Source organism: Lygodium microphyllum, chromosome 4 (genome assembly GCF_053477565.2).
Source record: "Lygodium microphyllum isolate KBCC chromosome 4, Lygodium_microphyllum_v1.1.10, whole genome shotgun sequence".
NCBI lineage: Eukaryota > Viridiplantae > Streptophyta > Polypodiopsida > Schizaeales > Lygodiaceae > Lygodium > Lygodium microphyllum.
This window is the reverse complement of record NC_141138.1, coordinates 168,572,070-168,578,381: the sequence shown is the minus strand read 5'-3', so window position 1 is coordinate 168,578,381 and position 6,312 is coordinate 168,572,070.

The window sequence follows — 6,312 nt, the reverse complement described above, 5'->3', positions numbered from 1 at the left end:
TAGTTGCATGAATTTTACCATCCTTCCAAAAGACTAATTTTTGCACTTTAGCTTTATGGAATGCATCGCATGCCCTCTTATCATGTTGTAGGCTATCACACTAGATACAACGTCTTTTGAAGCCTTCTCGTACGGGTCTTTGGGCAGTTGTCCGTCCTTTTTCTTCCACTTTCACATCAAGCCTTTCCACCTTGGAATTAATCTCCATTAGATTAAGATGAAGATCCCGCATGCTCTTGATCAGCTCGTCCATAACATCCTTCTTTGGAGGTGGAACAACAGGATTTCTTGGTTGCTCGGCCATAGAGACATGAGGTCGAGATACAAGAGCAGGCTCCTTCATGGATTCACTTGGTGCAGAGGTAGGTTCCCACCTTAGGCACATCTACTCTCTTTGAGCAATCATATTAACTGCTTCAGTGACATCACTCCAAGCAGTCTTCAATCCCGTCTCAGAGTCAGGATCTTCAAGACGATCAGTTAGCTTCTCTTGAAGAAAAGGATCCGTAGCCTTTAAAAACAATTCAATCTTCTAGCTTTCCATACTTTGCTGATCGTCATGATCTAGTTGAGCAAATTTACTTTCAAATTCACGGTGAAGAGCGGTGGCGGTTAGTCCCTTATTGGGCCTTTCAACCCATTCAGTGAAGACTTTCTTCGTCAAGAGGCCAGAATCTTCAAAAAAAATTTCTTCTCGAAGAGCCTTCTTGAATGCATACCATCCCGCATCTTTTTGAAAAAGACCATGAATCCGGTCCTAGAGGCCATGCATGGCCAAATAGGCAAAGTATCGGCTCCAAGCAGCATGATGAAGAACTCCAAAGAAGACCATCTTGTCAGTATAGAGGCGGATAAAAGAGGACAAATTTCTCCCATTAAATTGCTTGAGCTCTGGCCCAACTGCTTCCAAGGCCTTAATGGTAGCGACATCATTCTGCTCTTCATCTTGTCTCCGCTGTTGTTGTAGTTACAACTGCTGCTAAAATTGCAATTATTGTTGTTGGATTTCTTGCATCAGACGAACCAACTACTGCAAGGCATCTCCTCCCGAACTTGATGATTTTGCCATTGTACTTCCTCTTCGGTGTGGCTGACCTTCACGTCGGGTTCACAACTATCATTGTGTTGGGGGTTGAAGGTCTTCCACCGGGGTTTAGAGCAGAAGAGGAGTGTGGGATTCAAGGTTAGGATAAGGAGAATTGGGGTTTGATAAGATTTAGGTTTTTGAGATGACGTAGTTGAAGAAGAAGATCTCAAGCTTTTTCTTTTATTTAGCATACATGAATGGAATGAAAGACTTTGTCTTGATCACATCAAATGCATATACGGATAATAAGCCAATACGTTAAGGGATAATCTTAGATTTAATCCAAATGCATATTCCAAATGCAAGCTCAAACAGTTTCTATTTCATGAACATGAATGGATAACAACTCCAAGATACAAGTATTTTGATGATAGACTCAATTACATCCAAGACATAGATCAAAAACTCATAAAATGCATTGACAAAGCATAATTTTTACTTCAACCCTATTTTAAAAGAGTAATTTCTAGCCCATAATCAAGCTCCAAAAGTGCACATAATCCCAAGAATAAGCTTCTCTAATCATTCACAAATGAAGCCCTGATGTTAAGAGGTCAATTTCTTCTCTTACAACCACATAGATCACTTATTTACTCATCAAAATGGACAAGAACATTGGGCTGCCCTATTTATGACTGGTTCTTTCAGTCCAAAACAGCCCATACACCTTCAAAATCCTCCCCTTTGCTTGCCCCTAAAGTCACTCAAGTACTTGGGTACAAGACAGGCTTCATTGGACCATGAATATGGTAAAAGAATGAGAGAAGATTGTGACATATCAAACTTCCAATAGTGCATGAACCCTCTTTTTGTAAGGATAATTATTTAGATAAAAGGAAAATTTTGTAAATAAATTCCCCTCTCGTCCAGCCGACTGTCGAGTTGGAGGAAGAGGGGAATAGCATGTGTAGGCAAGCTGCTTGCTTTGGCTCATGTGCCTCGATGCGTGGGGGAGGGAGGATCTTATCCCCTCCCCTATTTAAATCAATGGGGGTGCAAGCGGAAGTAGGAACAAAGCACTGCCATGAAGCCATACGCCGTCGACTTTCAGAGAGGGAGAGAGTGAGAGATGGAGGGAAAGCAATTACACTAGCTGTAAAGGGAGAGTTATGACGTTGGGCGAGAGAGGGAGAGCTGGACATCGTTGCTCAGAGAGGCCATGAGCAGCAGTAGCAGTAGACACTGGTCGCCACCGAGGAAGATTGCCACCGCCTGAGTCACACGCCATCCTGAGACACCATCTGTCGACTGTCCCCCCCCACACGTGATCTCTAGAAGCCTCTAGGGGGGGGGGGGGGGGGCTCTATAAGCCCCTTTTTCCCCCCATGAAAGGTTTTACCTTAAAGCCTTTGCTTGTATCTTAAATTCCCCCCTAAGGGCCCCCCTTAGCCCCTTTTTCCTCCCCACCCTCAAATTTCCCCCTTGGACACCTTAGCCCCTTTTTCCTCCCCCCCTCAAATTTCCCCCTTGGACCCCTTAGGCCCTTTTTCCTCCCCCCTCAAATTTCCCCCTTGGAACCCTATAAGCTCCTTTCCCCCCCCAAACCTTGGAGCTCCATAAGCCCTTTTTTTCCCCCCCGAAATTCGACTTGAAGGGGCCTTCATGTGGCCTTAAGCTCTTTTTTTTTCCCATACAAAAAAAAATCCTTCTTAAAGCCCTCATACCCTTTGTTTCCCCCCTTAGGATTCTTCCACCCAATTTCGCGTAAAGTCCACCTAAGTTCCTTTTCGTGTTCGCATACGAAGAAGACGGATAAGATCGTAACTCCGCGCCCAAGGCAAAAAGGTTACATTCCCGATGCCTCCTAAGAAAACCCAAGGCGCAGCTGTAGGAGGATCGTCTCCTAGCATCCACGTGGACATCTCACCCCAAGTCCAGGTTTTCCTTCCTAATTTTTATTTGGTATTGTTATAATTCAATCGTGCAAGGATAATTGTTGAAAATAGGATGCATTTTTCATCTTAAATGCTTTAGAAAAATTAGCTCACGACGGAGGAATTTAGTCATTAGTATTTTCAATAAAATGAACAAAATAAAGGGAGCATAAATGCATTTCTAGCAAATAGTTTTATGCATTGCAATGAATTAAAATTAGATTAATGTCCATTGTTACAAAACGAAATTAAAATAGTATACTTTGTTTAAACATGGAAGTATAAACTGCATGTCGCATTATTAAGCCATATCTTCTTTGAATGAGTCATCATGGGAAGTGCTAAGAATCCTTAGGAAAGTGCAAGGCATGAAATGATTCTTACAATGCATAACTCTAGGAAATTATTGTTTGTCAACTGCATAAATTATAAGTAAAAGGTTGCTTGTTTAGCATGAATTTTGTTTGCAAGTTATAGGATGATTAGTTAGAATTAACCTAACCTATGCCTAACCTTAAATCGATAAGTTAGGGTTGAAAATCAATTTAGGCGTAGACAACGAGTCATGTGTTTATGGAAATGATAATGTAATTATCTTCAAGAGTTAAACAAATTGGCATAAACCTAAACACCTAAACCGCAGAGTACTCATTTAGAAAGAGTTAAATTCCAAGAAATTCACTAGGAATTAATACGTGATCTAATTGCATGTATTGCTAAAAGTGAAACTCCTATACCCTAAATACTTGCCCACATTCACCGAATGTAGGGACAGCGGAACATACTTGAAAAGTGATCTAGGGTTGTCTCTAAGAATCTTATGCTAAAAAGATGGAACTTGGAATCCTAGGACTGACAACGTCAACCTAATGTAATCAGAAACAGATTGTTTCGTGACTCCATTTGATGAGTAGAATAGTCTCATAGTTCGATGCAACACCTGTGCAACAAGTGCAGAGTCGTGTGATCTTGTGATTGGATCACAAGGGAATGGCCAATTCTCGTAATGAGGTTGGCAGGTCCTTACGCAAGTTATCTTGCAAGAGGATGAATAATCATCCTAATATAGTATCTTTCTTGAGTAAAGATAATTGCTTGGAAGTAAAAGACCAGCCGATAAATTGGAATAATCTATGAACTTAAGGTTTGACCAAGTCAGGTTAATAGGGTACGCCCTAACCCAGGATATAGGGGATCTTGCCAAGTCGCAAGTCATCCCGGATCGAGTGCTGGACGCATTCGAAAGGAAGGATTCATTTCTTAGCAGTTGGCCAACAATAAACAACTAATGGAAATGTTTGTGCTTGTTATAGATCTAAGAGCACAATTTTACTTTGTTTGATCAATGAATTAAAGGATAAATGGATATCTAATGTTTCAGATTGAAGGCTTGAAGGGAGAGGCAGCTTCAGTTACCCTCGAATGCCTGCTTAACCCTAACCAAGGGGGTTTTTAACCGCGCCGGAAAAGTGGACCAAACTCGTCACGAGAGGTCTCTCCGTTGAGTGCTACTTGGAGCAGGAGGACGCTTGGGTGCCAAGGGGGGCTCTGGCCATAAATCCCTCGCCTTCGGGGCCCTACACAAGAGGCTAACGTGACTCAAGATTGGATCTCAAGGCCCGCATACTAGTCTAGGGGCGGAAACTTGGATTTGTGATCTGTGTGGATTGTTGGATAGCCTTTGGGCGGATTGTGGATAAGCCTACGGGCTGGACTTTATGTATTTCAAATATAAATATGAAAACCTATTAAAAAGGAACTTGTTTGTCATTGCTTTTCTATGTCAAGTGATATGGTTACATGAAGGAACCAGTGCCTAATGGGCTAATTAAGGAAGCTGATTGATACATGTCCAACTAAATGTGTTAGGTAATTAAATAACTAAAACAACTCGAGGAAAGTGCGGAGGATGGGCCATAGGTCCGTCCTACGGATGGGTGATCCCAGTTGGCCGGGAACTTTTCTCAAATCACGATGGACAGCCAGTAGATCGTCAAAGAACACGAACAACAAAAGCGTTGACCTAGAGTTATAATTGATCCCGATTTACGCTGTTTTAGGGGAACGGAATGGGACTGTGCCTTATGGTAGAGAGGTTGAGCTTCACATCCCTCTCATTTCCCATTATCCTTGAACCAAGTGCAGTGTGAATCCGCTTCGGACATGGCGTTTCTGCATAAAGTTGTTCGCTTGGGTTCGATGCTAGTTGTTGCCGTTAGGAAATGACCAATTAAAAAAAATCCTAATTTAGGTCGGTCCTAAGTGGGAACAGTCGGAATACTTCTGCTACATGGCAGACGTGGAAAGCCCTAGATCGCAAACCCCGTAACATTCCATGGGAGTGCCGGGCAGAGCTTTCTAGACATCCTTTCCAATGGACTGCCAAGACGTGTCATGAAAATAACAAGTGGACACGTCACAGTTGGTATCAGAGCCAACCAACAATGGAATTGTTTTTATGAAATCTTAATAAGATAAAGTAAAGTAAATGTTGCTGTCCAAACATCTCCTTACTTTCAATGCTGTCTTGTAGAATTACGAAACATGGAACAAGTTCTTGGTATTTCGAGTCATGTTTATGACTGCAATGCATTCCCCTGATTATCGACTAAGGGTTGAGATGATGAACATCCTAGAGCGAATCTATAATCCATTGCCTTTGTACATGGAACAAAGATGGATGGGTACCTCAGGAATCTACTATATGGCTGCCCACCAGTTTGCTTACCTACAAACCAACCTAAAGAGGATCAAGTGGTTGGAAGACCTCAAAGTCGTGAAGCTGTTTATTTTTGTGGAAGCTCACGTAAATTCAACTTTACATATTCGTGGTCGCAGGGTTGAACTGAAGTCATATGTATATGAGGAAGTAACCCGTGTAATCCCCGCCGATAGGATTAAAGTGTTGGGGCACCATGAGAAGAATGGGTTCCAAAGGAAAGGATACCCTGAACTTCCAATGACTTACCGATTCCTGAAGATCCATGACCCGAAACCATACTATTATACAGTTCATATATCAACATTATTCTCGCCAAACTAAATGTTATAGTTGGCTTATCATCGCAATAAATGTTGTATTCCGAAAGGGCTATACCCATATAAATACAAATAAGACTTCTTTTTATCAATGTCTGATTGTGCATTAGAATTGATAAAAAGTTAAGTGGTTAGATTGCTTGGTTGATAGCGGAATTGGAGATGTAATATAAATCAATAAGATTATCGTGTAATAGTGTTAAGAAATCTTTATCCAGGCACAACCCCAGGTACATGTTCCTAGTTCGCCTCCTACATCAAGTACTACTGTAATCCAAGAGAAGAAGTTTCTTCTCAAGCAGATTAAGCCGC